General features: G+C 41.6%; 1 protein-coding gene across 1 annotated transcript in view; it reads right to left on the minus strand.

Moving 5' to 3' along the window:
* Positions 1-8,482, minus strand: part of LRRN1 (leucine rich repeat neuronal 1) — a 37,107-nt gene extending 28,625 nt beyond the window's left edge. Inside the window, exon 1 of the mRNA XM_004274772.4 lies at positions 7,996-8,482. The gene's annotated coding sequence lies outside the window, so the exon portion shown is untranslated. The remainder of the gene's footprint in view (positions 1-7,995) is intronic.
* Between the last annotated feature and the right edge of the window lie 12,247 nt (positions 8,483-20,729).

The following is a 20,729-nucleotide window of genomic DNA, read 5'->3' on the forward strand; positions in this document are numbered from 1 at the left end:
TTGACAGTGTTATCTTCATGCATGAAGAGAAAACTATCCCACCAGTATTTGCCCACATACTTTGTGTTTTTCCTTCAGATGGTTTTGAAGAGACCCAAATTTTTCACCTGGCCTCCCAGGAGAGAAATGATGAGTTTGTGGGTATGTGCGGGAGGTCAGCTGGGATTCCAGAGACAGACTTTCCCCATGGGATACAGCAAAGCTAATTGGTCCTTTGAGGGGTTAAACCTGATGAGTAGTTCTCCCTGCAAAGAACTACAATCAGCTGGAAGAACAAGTGGAGAAATCCAGTTAATTGCCACTCCAGAGTCTTCAGTGGTTCTATCATGCTTGGATAAGTTAATATACATTCCATTACTGTCTCGGAAACTCTCAGGTCATGGCTGAAGTCCTACATAACTCTCGCTCATGATCTTGGAAATCACAGAATTATGAAGATGAAAAGAAATTTGAGCAGTCAGGCAGCTTCTCAGTCTTCCTTCTAACAAGAAAACATTACTCCATTGCAGAGAAGTGAGAAGTAGTTAAATCTTTAAAATCTTGAGAGAAGGCTCTCCCCAAAGCTCATTTTTAATGTGCCAGTCTTAATTAAAGCAAAAACATAAATGTCTCAGTATGGAATCTAGTATGTCATCCCTGTTGTATGTGGGTGTGCATGTGTGTGTATGTACACACTGGTCATCGTTCTCTGGGAGGAAAAGTTAAAATACCCCTGCCAAAGAACAGAGCAAAATCAAAGGCAGAAAGCCACGCCACTACTGCATCTCTTTTCTAGGCAGAACATCCTCAGTTCTGCACACACATTCTGGGTTATATCATTTTCTTACCCTAGCATCACTCTCCTATGAACCTTTCTTCCCAGCTTGTCACAGTATTTTTTTAAGCTTCTAAGGTCAGCTTAAAATAAAATATTAGAGGGAAGGTCTGATTAGTCCTTAGGTATCTGGGAAACCCAGCTTAAGTTCCTCTGCATTATACATTATAATTGATGCATCCAAAATCCTTGCTCTTTTTGGTAACCCAAGAGGTACAATGCTGAATCACTGTCATATTATTACCTGTTCTGACTTCACGGTCCAGGAAGCAGCCTTGGTGTGAATGGGAAAGGCACTGGGTCTGAGAGAGGCAGTGAGGCTGGTCTTATCCCAGCTCCATTGTTTCCCTAGATGTGTCCTTAGACAAACTAAACTTGCATTAGGAAGAAGAGCCTTGCAACCCCTCTTCTTTTATAGATAAACATTAGAGAAATATTAAGTGACTCGTCCAAGGTCACACTGAATCTCTCCATGGCTCTGATTCCTTAGTTATTGAAAAAAGGGAGAAGGAATGATAATACTTGGTGTCTCAGATTGCGGCAGGTCAAACGAGATACATATTTAAGGACTCTGCAGAATTTGAGGTTCTAAAACATGAGGCATTATTCACTTTGTCAACTCAGCTACATCTTCTCTTTAAGCAGCTTGTACAGCCCTATGTTTCTTGCCAATGACATTCATTCTGTTTCCAGCCTCCTCTCCTAACGACTCAAGACACTCTGAATTCTGAGTCCTACGAGGAATTAAGAACTCCATCCCCAGTGTAGAGTTCCCAACAAACTTAAGGCGTCTACCCTCTTTCAAACAACCATCCAACTCACTTATGTTCAATGAGGTTAGATCTAAAATTGTCTCCTGCTGAACACTGCTGTTCCAGGTGATAGCCCGTTCTGGGAATTGATCAGAATGTTTCTTAAAGCTTTTGCTGGCAGCCAGACTTTGAATGAAGGCTCCTACTTGTGTACAGATTCTGTAGCTCACACTTTTACCATCACAGCATGCTTTACTGTACTTGCCAGTCTCCTTTCTGTAACCTGTACGAGACTTAAACTCACTGAGGGCAGAGCTACTTCTACCAGAGCAGGATTCCTCAACCTTGGCCTGACTGACATGTGGAGCAGATACTTCTCTGTTGTGGAGGGACTGTCTGTGCATTCTAGGATGTTTAACATCATCTCTGGCTTCTAGCCAGTAGCACACCCCACCCTCAGTTGTGACAATAATTGACAAAAATGTCTCCAAATGTCCCCTGAGGGTGGGGGGTGCTCAAAATCATCCCTAGTTGAAAGCCTCCATGCTAGATCTAGCCAAGTGCTTTTTCAGACCAGGCACTCAATAAATACTTAAAATGCTTATGATGGATTAAGCATACAAGATGCAGAAAAGTCAAGCTAATTTCTTTCGGTTTTAGTCCCTCTTATGATGCCTGGTACATGGCTGGTGGTCAGTATATATTTACTGAGTGTGCAAGGGTTCTGTAATCCTAAGCAGCTTCCTATATCCCAAGTAAAATTCTTTCCCTCAAGAGAGTCCAAGTGAGGTGGTGGGGAATTGTCCTATTAGGGGGAGAAAATTTTTAAAAGAACAAAGCAATATCTCAGTTGTGGGATTAGGAACCAGAAAAATCACCTTGCCGTGTCCCCCAGACCTTTAGCTCTCCATTTCATCATGACGTATAGGGCAGAAATCAAATTCTTTGCAGTGGTAATACTAGAAATATCTACCAGTGTTCCTGGATCCTTTAAAACACAACTCGGATAGGGGCGTGAAGCACCAGGAGGGATGCAGGACATCCAGAAGGTCACACATTCAGTCATTGGTGTCAGAGCTGGGAAATGAGCCTGTGCCTTCCTGAGTCTCTGTACAGTACTTGATTACAGTGATTATTATAGATGCAAATTAAGACTTATTACTATTGTGAAATAACAGTGCAGGTTAGTGATATTCTTTATTGCCATGCTAACATTTTTTTCTAGAGGGGAAAATTATAGGCGTGAAACCAATTAAGCAATCTTTCTTTCTTTGTAAAGCTTTTTTAGTTTTCCTAAATGAAGATTCTCTCTTTGTGCTTACTGCTTAATAGCGCAGATTGATTTTTTTGTCCCCTAGGTCTCACTGAGATAGATGCTGTGCTTTCTTCCCTGTATGGACCAAAAATGACTATGCTGATACATTATCTCACAAAGGGCAGTCATGAATAGGAGAAGCAAATATTTTGAAATGAATATGTAACAGACATCCTCCTGTAGAGGTTAAGCATTGTTGGAAATGCCTCCCTTGGACATCTTTGCTAGTCAAAGTCTTGCGATTGCCTTTTCCTGGACCTCACTGTAGGATGGCTCTTCTCCCATGATTGAAATGGTGGCTCCAGAAATGGACAACAGATTAATCTATGTATGCCTCAAACTTTAGATAGTTGTCCTTTACTCCCAGGTCAACATAATATTTGCAACAAAAAGCTTTCACGAAGAAGTATGTCAGGTCATGTGTATATTGTTAATGTAACTATGGTAACCAAAAAATGCCACCAGTGTGTCTGTTTCATATACAAATGAGGGGGCAGTTGTGGAGTCCACATGTCTGCCAGGGGTATAATAGATGTGAGCTAGGATGGCCAGAAAATTACAAGACATTTATATTAATCAGAGCTTTCAAATAACATTTCAACCCCTCAGCTATGAAGAGTGTAAATGGAAGGCAATAAGCCATCGTAAACACAGTTTTCAAAACTAAATGTTGTAAGTCAAGGCAGCAGCATCTTTGGAGGGTACCGTCAAATCAGAGCTGACAGACCTCCAGTCTGTATCAATGCAAGTTTAAGCCTAGTTTCTGTGCATCTCAGGATGACTTTTGGTATATTAAGTGTAATGGTTCCATCCAAGTTAAATGTTTATGTCAGTTGTGGTATTGAAGACACACACAGCTTCCACAAACCTTTTAGCAATCTCACTAATTATGGTAGTTAGTCCTTCCAGCCCTATTCTCCCAACCTTGTCACGATACAAATGAGGAAACTGAGGGTTGGTGGGGTTAAGAAGCTGATCTAAGATCAACTGGCTATGACTAGTTAGCTTAGTTACCAACCAAATAACTGATAAAACTGCTAATAATATCCTACCTTTGTTAGACCTTTTGGAAATATTCAAAAAGTAAAAATAAGAATAATAATATATAAGCCTACATATTGTTTCTTAAAAAAAAACTCTAACATAAAACAGCATATGTTTTAATTATTGAATAATATTCTTAACACTTCTATAGGGTGGCCATAAAGTCTGAAAATATATACTATATTATTTTATCATGTATTGTAATTTTAATGTCAGTAAACAATTTATTATTCATTTGTCAATGTTTTGAGACTTGGATGGTACATCCAGTGATGTATCCATAAAATAAGTAAAACAAGAAAATTTAAAAGGCAAACTTCATTTAAGAAGACTTGTAGAATGAATGGTTCCCTTGGTCACTAAAGTATTGGATTTTACATATAGGGTTTAACTTTTGTCTCTATTCTGCACTTTGAGCCAAAACAAGAGAGAATACATGTTTTTCTGACTTCATCTATATAATTATAATTTCATCTTGAATAAAATATTAATCAAAGCTCTATTCATGAGTTAAAGATACTTACATTGTTCCCCCAAACCAAAATATAATTATGAATCTAAAATGGAATTTGCTTTATCTCCAGATTGCCTTAACCCAAAATAGGTGTTCAGCATAATAATTCTGAAAAGTTAAATACAATATTTGAGCAAGCTTACATTAGTGCTCAAGCAAATCATTCAAAGAACTATTATTTTGTAGCTTAAAAATAAATGATAAGAAAGCATTATGAAAGTCTAGTAAAAAGTGACACCCAGGTCCTATAATTTACCATACTTTATTCATGGCTTATTTATGGTGACATTAAAAAGTCCGCCATTCTAATTATTTATAATCATGCCCAACTGGCTTGGGAAGTGGCATTATAATTCTGTAGAGACATATTTTCTTTAGTACCTACTGGGTTTGTTCCCATGAGTGTCACTGGTTTAGAATATGTGATAATTGTTCTAACAGTTCAGGTCAAGAAGCTAGCCTTAGCAGGGTCTAACCAGAGAGAAATCAATGGTTGAGTTTTTCCCTGCTTTTTGGGAATTCCAGACACTGCCCAGAACTACCTATATTATTGTTCAGAACCAGAGTCGGCAGTTGGATCCGGTCTAAGATTTTATTTAGCAGAGTGATCCTTTTCTAATAATAAGTACTTTATTACTTTTATTTACCAAGGAGTAAGCCCTAATCTTCCCTTTCATTAGACTTGCAGAACAAAGATTTCACACAGGCAGGTAACAGCCGAAGTAAGTTCTCACAAAATATGAGGCTTTGGTCATTTTAAACTTACATTTGTTTCAAAAATACCTAGATGATAACTTTACAATAAAATGGCTTATTGCCTAGTTTAGAAATGTCAACTGCATTGTACAGGTAGCCCTCAAGTCCATAATAAAGACAAAATCCCAGGCTTAAGTCACATAAGAGTTTATTATAGTGATTTGTTACTTTCTGACTTCTAGATAGCTCTAAGACAGAAAATGTAATCTTGGCTATAACATTTTCTTACTTAAATTTGACTCAATTCATTTTTCCCCTCCTGGGAAAGTACTGCTTTATATGTAAAAAAGTCACTGAACCAGCGAAAATAACTTAAGGAAACATGTAAAACTGCAGACTAACATCTGCTACCCATCCCCCACCCCCACTCCACTGAGTCCTCAAAACAATGTTGTCTTGTTTTTTTTTTTTTTTGGTTGTATTTTAATGTCCCTTTCAGTGAATATATAGCATACAGTGGCAAACGCTGTTCAGTGAATAGGTTCTTTTTCCCTTCAACAGTGTTTGAGACTGACAAAAGAGGCCACTGGGCTGGCCTGTCAGTAGGTATAATCCCTGGGACTCACGTGTGGCCCACACTGCCCGCCTTTTGTTCACCGGTTGATCAGTGCCAGGAGGTGAGCAGTGCAGTGGTCTATTAGCTACTCTTAGACAAGGCAGAAATGTCCCTGTTTTGGGGTCTATTGCATGACTGCCTCGCTATTCATTGTTCTGTCCTGTGACCCGAAAACCCCTCAGGTGACTAGGAACGTGATGGTTTCATCACCTGCAGTTCTACAAGTTTGGTGCTTGTTACTAAAATGATTTTGACTGGACTATGGACATTCTAATGAGAGATTCCTGTTAGTCACCTACAACTATCTTCTCCTATATTGTATATTTCTGAGGATGGAGAGCAAATGTGAGCAGGAGGTGGGATTACTAAAAGAAAAAGAGAAGAAACTCTAAATAAAAGTTGAGGGGTCAATTCAGAAATTACTTGAAACCACCAGAAGTAAAATTAAGTTACTGTCTGCTTCATATAACCATTTTGCTCACTAGTTCAGAACATCCAGCTTGAAATTGCACAAAAACACACAGCCAGGTAAAGAGCAAGCAGGACTTGAGGCTTTCAATACAATAGCACTCAGGGAATTTGGCTCCTGAATAAAGGTGTCAGCACGCCTTGGAATTCCCAAAGAGAAAAACTCACTGCGCCTTTATTCCATTTTCTTAAGGTCTATTGTTAACTAAAGACTCCTTGTCTTTTCAAATTCCTTCATGTGAATGGATGAGGCCAGACATCTGCCAGGATTCGCTCACATTTGCATGCGAATCAGAGACTTCGGGACACACATGGCCCTGGAGCCAACAACACCACTTTTACTCTAGACTTACACTGATCCAAGTACCTTCCTGAACTTTCCAGTTCTCCAGTCCTAGCTCTTAAAAATGAAGTAATGAGCGTATTCGGGTAATATTAGTTCTTTAGACCATCGTGGCAAGGCAAACTGCGAAACAAAACAACATACTGTCTTTCAAAAAAATCCTACAAGCAACAGCTCAAGTCAGTAATACCTGTCCCCTCACTGAATTCCACTTTTTCTTTATTTTCTGGGTCTGGGAGTGAAAATGCTAATGCTAATGGTGGCATGAGATTTAGAAAAGCGTCTCTTTTCCTGGACCCGTGGCCTTTTCCTCTGTGGTTCGAATGCCTCAAAACCATTCTCACCCCGGTCATTCATTCATTCATTCAGTTCCAGGCACTGTGGCTACAGCGGTGAACCCAGCAGTCAAGGTCCCCTGTCTCCCAGAGCAGGTACCACCGCCGAACCTCCAAGTGCGAGTAGGCAGGCCGGCTCCCTCACAACCGTCCTGGGACGGGTTTTCCCACCAGTCCCGAGTGCGCCGCGCCCCTCCATCTACTCGATCTTTCCACTCTACCTGGGCTTGCCAAGCAGGGACTCCCCTCCGCGGAGGTAGTCGGTGCAGGGCCCTGGGAAGTGCCGAGTCGGCGGCTGCCCACACCCCTCTCCACGCAGCACAAAGGACACTCGCTGGCAAACTTTACTCGCCATCGACCCCGGCCGCGCGGGGAACCCAGCACCGGCTCCGTGCCTCGAGCGGACCGAGGCTTCCCTGACATTTCAGCATCCTTGGCAAGCCTCCTGAGGCTGCCACCCCTTCTGGACTCAGAACGTGTAGGATGAGGTCTTTTCCCCACTTCGACCGCGCGACAGTTGAGCAGATTCTTCCCAATACCCTGACTTCAGTACACTCGATGCTTTGTGAATTACGCCCCTTGTCCCTTTCTTTACCTACAAGGCCACCGCCAAAACATCCTTTCTCTTTCCACAGCCTGCCACCTTCTTTCCCCTTCTCTTAGTCCTCTTTCCAACTCCCCGGGCCCGCTCTCCGCGCTCTTCTCCGGCTCCGGCTGCCTTCCTCAGTTCACATTCCAGCAGCCCTCCTTCCTCCGGATACCCGGGCATCACCCTCCCCCGCGTCGGTCCCTGAAATCTAGCAGGCTCGCCTCCTGTCAATGCCTTTTGCTCGCTTCTGTTCGGCCTTCCTTCCGAAGTATCGTTCTCCCCGACCCCAGTGATTTTTTTCAGTAAGGAGGTCACTAGATTCCGGTTTCCCCGACTTCGTCATTTTCCCCAGTTTCATGAGCCGCGCCCCCTCGTACCCCTTAGGCCCGCGATCTTGTCCCAGGTTCCCCAGACCCTTCTCCGGCCCGCCGCACCGCCAAGTTTGCCTCGACTTCCCCTCGCTGCCGCCCACATCTCCCGCCGCTGCCCGGCTAGGCAAGCGCACTTACCCCGAGGCCCGGCTGGCGGGGGTGTCGGGGTGCGCACGGACCAGGCACCGGCGGTGGCAGCAGGAGGAAGAGGAGGAGGAGGAGGACCGGCTGAGCGGCGCCTCCCTCCCAACCCACAGGCACTGGCTCCTTGGGGGGCTCCCGGCAGAACACCAAGACAGGAGGCAAGGCAGCCACACAAGCAACAGCTGCTGCGCGGGCCTGGGCTCAATCCGGCTCTCGGGGGCCGGGGCAGGGGCAGTCAGGATTGGGAAAAAAGGCAGAAGTGGGGTGCAGAGGGCGGGGCAGCGAGCGTCCAGGTCCGGAGGACGGCGTCCGGGGCGCCTAGGGACGCCACCGCGCGGATGCCGCTGCCCGGGCTGACGCCGGCGGCCCCTCTCCCCGCCCGGAGGGCGCTGCAGGCGCGGACGCACTGGCCTCGCCTAGCTCGCCGGCTTGTTGCCGGCGCCCTCGGTGCGCCCGGCTTTGTGCTCCCCGCAGCCGGCGTGCACCTGGTGTAAGCAAAAGCGGTCAGCTGATGGGCTGCACTCCGATTGGCTGCTCCACGGTCTCCTCCCCTCCCGCCCGACCCCCTTCCCGACCTCCCCCTCCGGTCCTCCGGCCCCCCACGCCCGCCCCCGGCTCAACCCAGTGCTGGGGCACCATCTGTAGCCCGCCCAACAAAGGCGTAGCGCCGCGGGTCTCAGGTGGCCCGGCCTCCGTGCGTCGCCGCCGCGGCCGCTGCAGGCAGCAGCGGGCTGCCGCTTTTTGTCTAGGGGACGACAGGCTGCGGCTGGGTTAGGCAGGCAAAACACATTGCCGTTTCTTAGCAAGAGACACACCAGAAAAAAAAAAAGCCCACGCTAGCAGGCCAGCTAGGCACAACGGTGCCAGATCTGTGTGCAACGTAGAACTTGGGCTCCGGGGACTGAGAAGCAGATAAAATGCAACCCGACAGAACCAAGTCTCAGTATGAAATCTGACCCTTCCTCCTAAAATGAATGGCGATTCCTTGTGCTGTGTGTACATGCCTGGGTGTACGTGCACGCGGAACTGGTCTGAGCCCTTGCCGCGGAAAGAGAGTATTGTGGCACTTAAATGAACGGTGAAGCAGCTTCTTATTTAGGGAGGCTTTCGGAAAACGTTTCTGAAACTTTGTAATTACGGCTTTCTGATTTGTTAGGTGTGAAAGTTGTGTTCAAATAAGCGGAGGGCTGAGAATATAGTCTGTTTGGAGAGGGGGGGTGTCAGAGAGCAAGGTGGAGACGGGTTTTTGGAAACTGCTCATTAACCTGAGTTTCATCTTCCAAGTGGCCAGCTTAGAGCCAGACTCCAGAGAAGCCCTTGGTGCTTGTTACTGGGGGATCTGATTTAAGCTAGAGCATTATTAACCTCTCAGTGCCAAGCAACTTCACGCAAGAGAATGTGGTGACATTTCCTCATGATGTCCAAGCTTAGAACTTCTGGGGAACTAGGACGGATACATTCATTATTATAGAATCATCTTTTGAATTCCTTGAAAACATAGTAGAAATTTAACAACAATAATCTTATATCTTGATTCCTATAGCATTTCTTGGTGTCTTTCATAGATGTCTGATAAATATTTGATGCTCTCATATGTCCATTTACTCTATATTATCCTGAAAGTGTCATATAAACACCAGTGGGTCACAGTGTGCCTTAGAAGGCTCTAGGGAAAGAAGATATTAGGATTTAGGGAAGAAGGTAAATGAAGAGTAGAAGGACAGCTATAGGAAACGGCCCATTGCAACTAGAGTGGGAGGGTGCTACCTATAAAAGAAGATTTAAAAACTTTCAAAATAACTTGTCTAGAACCTTTCTCAAGAGCCATACTTTTGTCTCTTCCTCCCTTTCTCATGCTGATTACATGTAGCTTGGAGTTTGTCCGAAAGAAGGTTGGCCTCTGGTAGAAACACAGAACTTGAATGATCAGGGAAAGACAAAACACAGGTTTCTTAGGGAGTCTCCTTTAGGTTTTTCTGGGAGAGGAGGGGAAACAATGCTGTACCTTGCACAGTGGGGCTTTACAGAGGTAGGTCCTGGGGAGCAGTTGAAGCAATTCTTGGTGGTTTGGAGTTCCTTTTCCCAGGGGCAAGATATCTAGCAGCCTCCAGGTTTTGGAAGAGACTTCATGAGAATGGTTTTGAAGCCCAGCTAAGAAGAAACTGAGTCAGACTCCAAGGTATGAACTTTGAAACCAGGCTGACACTGCTTTAAATCCCAGCACTGCAATTTAGGAACTGTGTCCCTCTGGGGTAAGTCACTTTACCTCTTTAAGCCTTAGTTTCCTTGGCTATAAAGTAGGGTTAATAGCAGTATCTATCCCAAAGGGTTGTGCTGGTTAAGTAAGAGTAAGCCTGTAAAATACTTGGTGCAGGTCTTGGTATATAGTAAGCATTCAACACATGGAAGCACTAGGCATTATTAGCCAGGTAGTGAGGACTAAAGCAAGACATCAGGTCAGACAGGTGGGATGATTATTTCACAGAACCGACACAGGTGACAGAATATTTTAAAAGCACTAGCAGCTCCAGTGAGAGAAACAGACTCTGTCTCTCCACTGTTCATTTCTTTTTAAATCACCATATCATTTATTTAAACTAATTTCCTTCTTCCCCAAGGCAAGGGTGAGAACGGAACCTCTGCCTCTTTCCCCTTGACCATTGCATATATTTGGCTCCTGACAGAAGGAGCATTATCATTAGGAAGAAATGTATGTGCCAGAGTTGGGGAGGGGGCCTGGTTGTGGAGGAGCATGAAGATTGCTGTGTGTTGGAAAGATTGCTGTGGGACAGAGGAGGACAAATGTAGGCAGAGCATTTATAAAGAAATCTGAAGTTTGATTCAGTCATTGGAAATTTGATGAATTGCCTAAATGGTTTATGGGTCCAAATTTTAGGAACTGCCATTTTGTAACTCTGCGAAGTGGTTTCAGGATTGTTTTATCAACTGACACTTCAAAGCCCCTTGTCGCTGGAATGAATGAAGAGGAAACAGTCAACAGACAGGGATAACTAAACCAAACTCATTTGTTTCTTTTGTAGAATCCTCAAATGTATCTGAATTACTCCTAGTGAGCTCACCCAGTTCTGGGGTCCTAAATTTATTAGTAAATATTTATTTATTTCTTACATATTGGAAAACCTTGGAGGCTTTGGAGGAGAATGGAATGGATAGAAGGGCCCCAGAGTTTCCAAGGGAGCCAGGTCTTACTGTTGATGTAGGGAGGAGTTCTTGCTCCTGGAGTTGGCCTTGTTGAGACACTACAAATCCCTTTGGGTTCCCTCATTATCCCCTTGAGGTTCTTCAGCTTCAGTTTGAAGAAACATTATAATTGATATTAGCCTAATTGTACTGGTGTATGTGGTAAATGAGGGAAGAAAGAAAGGTGAAACTTTAGAAGGTGATCATCTTAGAATAATCTTTAAAAGGACATCTGTATTTTAAGAACAAAATTATAATATGCCATTTTAAGCCACAACTTTTAAAAGTTGAAAATATATCCCTCTCTAAGGACTTAATTTCCAAAATATATAAACATCTCATACAACTTAACAACAAAAAAACAAACAACCCAATTGAAAAATGGGCAGTAGACTTAGACATATTTCCAAAGAAAACATAGAGATGGCCAATAAGCACATGAAAAGATGTTCAACATTGCTAATTATTAGAGAAGTACAAATAAACTACAATGAGGTATCACCTCACACCAGTCAGAATGGCCATCATTAAAAAGTCTACAAATAACAAATGCTGGAGCGGATGTGGAGAAAAGGGAACACTCCTACACTGTTGGCAGGAATGTGAGCTGGAACAGCCACTATGGAAAACAGTTTGGAGGTTCCTCAGAAAACTAAAAATAGAGTTGTCATATGATCCAACAATCCCACTCCTGGACATATATCTGGACAAAACAATAATTCAAAAAGTTACATGCATTCCTATGTTCATACTGGCACTATTCACAATAGCCAAGACATGGAAACAACCTAAATATCTATTAACAGATGAATGGATAAAGAAGATGTGGTATATATATACAATGGAATACTACTCAGCCATAAAAAATAATGAGATAATGCCATTTGCAGCAACATGGATGGACCTGGGATGAAGATATTATCATACTAAGTGAAGTAAGTCAGAAAGAGAAAGACAAATACCGTATGATATCACGTACATGTGGAATCTAAAATATGACACAAATGAACTTTTCTACGAAACAGAAGCAGACTCACAGATATAGAGAACAGACTTATGCTTACCAAGGATTGCAGGGGGGAGGAATGGAGTGGGAGTTTGGGGTTAGCAGATGCAAACTAGTATGTTTAGAATGGATAAACAACAAGGTCCTACTGTATAACACAGGGAGCTATATTCAATATCCTGTGATTAAACCATAATGGAAAAGAATATTAAAAAGTATGTATCTATATGTATAACTGAATCACTTTTCTGTGCAGCAGAAATTAACACAACATTGTAAGTCAACTATACTTCAATAAAAAAATAATAATAAAGAAAATATATCTCTCTCTAATTGAAATATTAATAGTGTTCTTTACAGCCTCTGAATTAAGATTATAGTTTCAAAACTGTAATCCTCACCAAGCTTTCAGAGGATGATGACTGTAAAACTCATAATTATGTGATTGTTGTGATCATTGTTAACTCTCACATGAAATGTGTACTTCTCTAAAAATTTTTGACAGTTGAATGACTTTACTACATATTCATATTTCCTGTTCTTTCAGTTTTGTACTGCATATGAAATCTTTCCAATACAAAAAAACTATTCATTAAGGTTTCTGTAATTATTATGTATTAATTATTAGCAAAATAATTTGATTATTATTAATTAAAATTATTTTAGCATTTAAGTTAATAATTTGACATGAAACTAAGGTGACCAACCATCTTGGTTTGCCTAGGACTTTGCAGGTTTTAGTCCTAGAAGTTTCACATCTCAGAAACCCCTTAGTCTGCATCAAACCAAGATGATTCATTGTTCTAAATAACTCACATTGATAGGTTTATGGTACTTTTGCAACTTTAGTTGTGTTATAACCTTGCACATACACCAAATAATGTCCTTATGCCTGACTGGATCAAGAATCCCATTTCCACTTAATTTTATTGCTGCATACATAGCCCTTGACAATCATCTAAGCCAACCTCCTTATTTTACACATAAGAAAACTAAGCCGTAGAAAGGGACTGTGCCAGTCTGTTGACGAAGCCTACACTAAAAAGCTACACTATATACTGTCTGAAGGCAGAGACCAGATGGCCGTCTCCTAGCCCAGCACCCAGCATGTAATCGGTACTCCGTAAACATTTTTTGAATGGATGAATTGAATCAATTAATAAATTAATGTCTCTATATAATTAGAACACATATATCATGAGCATTTTCTTCATATTATTAAAAAGTCTTTAAAACTATAATGCTTTATGGCTGTATCATTCCACCAGTCTTCTGTTGGTGAGAAATAAGGCCTTTATCAATTATTTGCTAAAACGTATGTTATAGTAAACATACTCATTAGAAATGCCCATTTTGGTTATTGAACTATGGATACATAAACTATAGCTTGGATCATCAATTTAACATATTCAATTTTTTCTGTTTTCATTACTATTTATTTTTAGACAGCCAGGCCTTACTAAAAAATAAAGGATTATTTAGGTTTTTTGCTTCTATGTTATAAAAATTTTAGTTGATATGTTTGTTTTCAGTTATTTGCTCTCCATTCTGATTTCTCATTTGCCTGTATAATACTAGCTAACATAAATTAAGTACTTACTCTGTGCCAGGTAATACACTTAGTAATGTTTCTTATATTGAAAGAGGCAATATACTATAATAGTTATAAGCTAGAGCTCTTTATTCATGTTACTAAGGTTTATATTCCAGCACAACCTGTATGGATTTGAGCAAGTTATTTAAGTCCTCTTTGTATTTGCATCTATATCATGCGGTTTGTGAGGATTAAAGAGATGTTTATGTGCCTAACATATAGCAAGCATTCACTAAATATTAATGTATTAGTAAATATAATGCTAGCTGCTGGAACAGATAAAGAACCCCAGGAGCTTAAATAAGGCAAGTTTATTTCACACTTGTGTAACAGAGTGTGTTCCTGGCTGGGTGGCCTCCACATGGTCATTCAGGGTGTAGGCTCCTTCCATCTTTTGATTCTTCTTCCTCTATTTCTGCAGACTCCTTCCCATTCACACAGAGGATGGGGAAAGAAAGACAGAAGAAAGGACCACACGGGAAAATTTTATGGGCCAGGCTAAGAAATGGCTCACATCACCTCCACCTACGTTCTATTGGCAAGAACTGAGATACATAGCTACACCGAATAGCAAGGGAAACTGGCAAAGGTAGATGAGGTGTGTGCCTAAGAGTAGAAGAAAGTTTGCAACACACAGCGATCTGTATTAAATATATAGCAACATATATTAGAAATACAGCAATCTCTCTTACTGTTGGTTCTCATCTTGCTTCGTCCTCATAACAAGTTTGACAAGGTAGGAGAGCCAGCACATGACTGACTCAGGGTCATACAGCAAGGAAGAGGCCATAATTACAGCAAACAAAACATACATAGAACAGCTGCTAGACAGGGCTTTCCAATTCTTACTTCCTTTTTTTAACTATTATAAAATTTTTAAATTGAAGTATAGTTGATGTATAATAGTATATGTTACAGATGGACAATATAGTGATTCACAATTTTTAAAGGTTATACTCCATTTATAGTTATTATAAATATTGGCTATATTCTCCTCTCACTTCCTCTTAAAACTGTTCTTGGTGGTGGGCTTCCCTGGTAGCGCAGTGGTTGAGAGTCCGCCTGCCGATGCAGGGGACACGGGTCCGTGCCCCGGTCCGGGAAGATCCCACATGCCGCGGAGCGGCTGGGCCCGTGAGCCATGGCCGCTGAGCCTGCGCGTCCGGAGCCTGTGCTCCGCAAAGGGAGAGGCCACAGCAGTGAGAGGCCCGCGTACAGCAAAAACAAAAACAAAAAAACTGTTCTTAGTGGATGGCTAACCTGATTACCCTCACCATATTGCCTTCCCGAAGTTCCCAGAGAACTTAAAGCACGGAAGGGTGACTGTCAGCTGCCCCAATAGCAGCTTGTACTCCTTCTTTCAGTGACATCCTTTTTCTTTCAGTAACCGTAAAACTTTAAAGAAGTTCAGAATATTTCCTCGTAAGAAAATGCTTAGAGACTACTGCACTGGAATTCAGTGCCCCTATTACCATAAATTTAATGTCCACATTTACTTTTAGTCCTAGGGGCCTACCAGGCTATAAAAGAAAGATTATCAGGCAGAGTAGACACAAATGGTTTATACACATCCTGCAGAAACACGGAAGCTCACAGAATTCCCCTACATTTCATCCAACACCTTCCTCTGTCAAGTTTGTCTGCATTTTTGACTGCACTCCATTTTATAACAGACATTCACACTTTATATCTCTGAGCATGTTAACAGTCTCTTCTGAGTAAAACATTGCCTGTATTCCATTTTCATGGATAACTTAACTACTCTCCTACCAGACTGATCATCTAATGCAATCCTTATTCCTCTGAAGTTTGATTCACTTGTACCCTTGAGTCTGTATCCTGCCCAAACCTTGCACTGTACACAGTCTTTTGGAAAAGGGACTTAGTTTTGAGTTTTGTGACTTTGGGAGAAGAAAAAACCACAGAAAGATGTGCGATATGTAAGTGGTGACTTAGGCTTGTCGTTAGAAATGAGACTGTATTGCAATTCAGTTCAGCAAGTACCATAGGATTTGAGGGCTGAAAAGAACCTTAGAGGTAATCTGGCTCAACCCTTTCATTTCACAGATGAGCAAATTCAAGTCTCAAGAATGCTAACATTTCCGTGTACCTCAAGAGCATCTGGAAAGTTTGGGTGGATTTAAGCCGTTATCCAAGGTCACACTGCTGGTTAATAGAAGCACTAAACCTAATCTCGTTCTTTGATATTTAGGTGAGGAATCTTTTTTTTTTTTTTTTAACATCTTTATTGGAGTATAATTGCTTTACAATGGTATGTTAGTTTCAGCTTCACAACAAAATGAATCAGTTATATATATACATATATTCCCATATCTAGGTGAGGAATCTTTCTCTAGCAGTAGTATAACTTTAACTGGGATCTTCAGGGCCCCCAGGATTTTGTGGATACACTCTCAGGAGTCTGCTAGGTTGCTATAAGAAAATGTTATTTGTTTGAATTCCAATAATAATCTGAAAAATTAATATAAGCATATTCTGAGTCATTTGAATAGCATCCTTATAATTGAACGAAGAAAAATGCCATCTAGTGCCAGTGCTTGTCTTTATGATCACGTTCATGCCAAGCAGTACCACTTAAAGTATTTGGAACTAATGAGAGGAAAACGGGGTGGTTTCGATGTAGAAATGATGTCTTCTCACTGGGTAAAGGCCACATGATGTCTCAGCACATTCCAAGAAAGAAGGTTCCTGAGGAACTTCATGAGTTGAAAAGTGAGGGGAGAAAAAAAAAGGAAAAGAGAACTGAATCACCCCACAACATGGAGTAGTCTACACTAGAGAGAGAGAGAGGGAAAGAGAGAGAGCATGAGTACCATGTTCACACTTAAAAAGTTGACTTAATTTTACGGAAAAAAGGGGAAAAGTTCAACTCTTACATAAAATTGATGGTTGAATTTGAGTTTAACTGGTTTGGTAGGTTTTTTGGTTTTTTCTAAACAGTTTTATTTACATATAATTGCTAGTATGAGTTGAATTGTGTTTCCACAAATTCATATATTGAAGTTCTAACCTCCAGGACCTCAGAATGTGACTTTATTTGGAAATAAGGTCATTGCAGATGTAATTAGTTAAGATTAGTCATGCTGGAGTAGGGTGGGCCCCTGATCCAAAATGACTGAGTCCTTATAAAATGGGAAAATTTGGACATACATGCACATGGGCAGAGCACTAAGTGAAAACAAAGGCAGAGGTCAGGGTAATGCTTTTCTACAAGCCAAGGAACACCAATGTTTGTCAGCAAACCACCAGAAGGTAGCAGAAAGTCACAAAACAGATTCCCCCTCACAGTCCTAAGAAGGAACCAACCCTACCTACACCGTGATCATGAACTTCTAGCTTTCAGAACTATGGAAAAATAAATTTCTGTTGTTTAAACCACTCAGTTTGTGGTATCAATACTTTGTTATAGCAGCCCTAGCAAACTGATACAATTGCCATATAATAAATTGCACATATTTATAGTATCAAATTTTGACCTCTGTATACATCCATGAAACCATCATCACAATCAAGATAATGAAAAGATTCATCACCCTCAAAGGGTTCTTTGTGCTTTCTTGTATTCTGTTCCTTCCTACCCTCTGTGCTCTCCTCCTTGCTGCCCATCCCTAGGTTCAGTAAACTCACTTGCTTTCTCTAGATTAATTTGTACTTTCTAGAATTTCTTTCAGTCAGCATAATTATTATGAGGTCCTTCCATGTTGTTGTGTGTTTTAATAGTTTGTTATTTGCTGCTGAGTAGAACTCCATTGTGGATATGCCACAATATGTTTATTCATTCACCTGTTGATGGGCATTTAAATTGTTTCCAGTTTTTGCCCATTACATATAACACTACACTGAGTAATTGTGTTCAAGTCTTTATCTGGATGTATGCTTTTATTTCTCCTGGGTAAATACCCAAGCATGAAATGACTACATCATACGGTAGGTGGGTTGGTTTTGTTTTTTTTTTTTTTTGCTTTTTAAAAAGTGCCAAACTGTTTTCCAAAGTGGTGGTACCATTTTTTATTCCCAGCAGCAGTGTGTAAGAGTGACAGTAAGCCTGCACATTAACGACTCTTGAAGGTGAATGTTTTCAGGGAGGCAGGGAATTTTAGATGCTCTCAGAAACCACCCTGCCTATTGCCTTACACCAGACTTGACTCACACACTTAGATTACTGGCCTGTTTGGTTGTGAAATGTACAACCTATGATTTATAAACTGATTTAGAACTGGCTCTTCAAATATATTATGCAAATGTTACTTGTATATAAGTCTCTAAAGAGTCCTGGGCTAAAGACAGAAGATATAAGTGTGCCAGTGACCGGCCATGTACCTCCCAGTGTGCCATCTGCCAGCTTAAATGTGCACCCTGGAAAGTCAGAGTAAAGACATCTGTCCCGCCTGCGTCCTCAGAAGGTGGTGTTTTGGATCAAGTCAAACTCTTCAGCGAAGCACTTTGCAAACTCTGGAATGTGTCAGCCTTTCTTCATGATGCCAGGAAAATGGAAGGTCCTCTGAGAGATGGGCTTCCAGCATGAGGCTTCCACAGACTGTGACAGCCTGCATGACGTGGGTGGGCTCTAATGTGGAGTGTGTCGGCCAGCTGCTCCTTTTCCCTTCACCCTCATTCCTGGGCAGAAAAAAAGTTACCAGCAGACTCTGGGACAAATAACTAAATGCCCTCTGGGGCAGTTCCTTTTGAAATCTGAAAGGAGTTTGGGATTGGAAGACATGAAGCAATTTTCTCTGGAAGTTTCCTTATCATAGTTAAGATTTTGTTTTAATAAGAAGAAGAAGGAAGAGGAGGAGAAGAAGAAAAATATAGCAGCTAACTCTTATTAAGCATATATTATGTGCTAGGCATGGTGCGATTTTTGCATGGATTCCATGTAGTTCTTACAACAATCCCATGAGATGGGTAGGTATGATTATCACTTGTTTTTTTCAGATAGGGTAATTGAGATCTTAACGAGGGTAGATAATATGCCCCAGATATCAGAACTCATGCTCTTAGCTATGCTATAGTATATAATCTCAGATTCCATCTGTGATACAGTACTATAATCTGAAAGACCTGCACCATGTTGGTCATATTGACATAGATACACCTTTTGGGAAAAATTTTTTTAATTAAAACAAAAAAAGATTGATGTAGCATTCTAGGAACTGTCACCAAATATCTTAATACTTTTGGAAAGGAGAAATCTGAGGAATGCAAATCACATTTTATTAGAATAATGGAGACATTCACAAAATAGTAAGATTTGATAGTCTACAGCAGGACATTTGAAAACTTTTGAAATGTAAAAGGAAACAATATTTTAATTTGTAAAACTGGAGCTTTTTAAAAAGTGTGCAGGAAGGGCCAGCCAAAGGCCACCTAGGTGATTCTTTTTTTTTTTTTAAATGTAGATTTTATTTATTTATTAATTTTTGGCTGCGTTGGGTCTTCGTTGCTGTGCGTGGGCTTTCTCTAGTTGCAGCGAGTGGGGGCTACTCTTCGTTGCGGTGCGCCGGCTTCTCATTGCGGTGGCTTTTCTTGTTGCAGAGCATGGACTCTAGGCGTGTGGGCTTCCATAGTTGTGGCTCGAGTGCTTCAGTAGTTGTGGCTCCCGGGCTCTAGAGCACAGGCTCAGTAGTTGTGGCGTACAGGCTTAGTTGTTCCGTGGCATGTGGGATCTTCCTGAACCAGGGCTCGAACCTGCATCCCCTGCTTTGGCAGGCGGATTCTTAACCACTGTGCCACCAGGGAAGTCCCACCTAGGTGATTCTTAAGGACTGGGCAATTGAATGGGATCTGGTTTGCCAAGGTCACTTTCTGGAACATCACTTGGTGAACCTATCATGAGAACTGGATTCTAAACTCAGCTTTACCACTAATAGTTTCACTTCTCTGAACCCCAAGTTCTTTGTATATAAGAGTACTGATAGAATCAGAACTGATAGGCAGCTGATAGAATCTGTAGTTGTCACATTTTCTTCCTCCCAGAATTCTTTGGTTAAATAAAATCATAAGGAAACACTACATCAAGACATAAAAGCAAATTTGTCTGGGTTTTTGGTTGCAACCACCAAATCTACTGTAGGTAGTTCAGGTAGGAAGAGCTTAATAAAAGATACAAGTAAGCCTACAGGGTCTCTGGAAGGCTGGACAGCTGGGCATGCATATTGCCCATCCAGGAACAAAGCAGCTAGAGAATTTTCCACCATGCCCCTATTCTGGTGGAAGCCACATTGTCACTTGCCCATCACTTGATACCTACCACACTATAGACTGGAATCCAGAAACTCTACACAGCTCTGCCTAATGATGCTGCCATTGTCCTTGCCAGAAGATCTGAACCCACAGCCTATGGCTGCCTTTTCACGTAGGTCACTTGTACCTGGTGTGTTGCTTGACTGAACCCAGGCACTGTGCAGGACAGGAGGCCAGCTAGAAAGGGGTTGCAGTACGTGCTGGGTGGGTCAGCTCACAACATATGCCATCGGTGCTCATTGAAGGTGAGCAGGAGCCCCTCTTTGACCATTACCTGTCACTGTTCCTTGATGCTGATGGGACCCTGTTGGCTGGTCGCTCGCTAATCAGGCTCCCAGGGTTCTGTAGACCAAAGGTAGAAAACCACCAAACTAGATTATTTCTAAGATTCTCTCTAGTGTTAAAATTTCTTGATTCTATGCATTTCTAAGGTTAAATTAGAGAAGTTTAAATAATTATTTCCTGTAGGATTCAGCCAATTCCAATATATTCTCTATAATTAGAGTAGTTAAGGATATTATACTCAAGGAGTATGGCTTCACCTACATTTACATTTTGCTTGATTCCCTCAGTTAGTTATATTGGTACAAGAACATCCAATTCACACAAAAGGAGAGAAAAGGGAGGGAAAGGGAAAGAAAGGAGGGACATTTGAAAAAGACA

Source organism: Orcinus orca, chromosome 10 (genome assembly GCF_937001465.1).
Source record: "Orcinus orca chromosome 10, mOrcOrc1.1, whole genome shotgun sequence".
NCBI lineage: Eukaryota > Metazoa > Chordata > Mammalia > Artiodactyla > Delphinidae > Orcinus > Orcinus orca.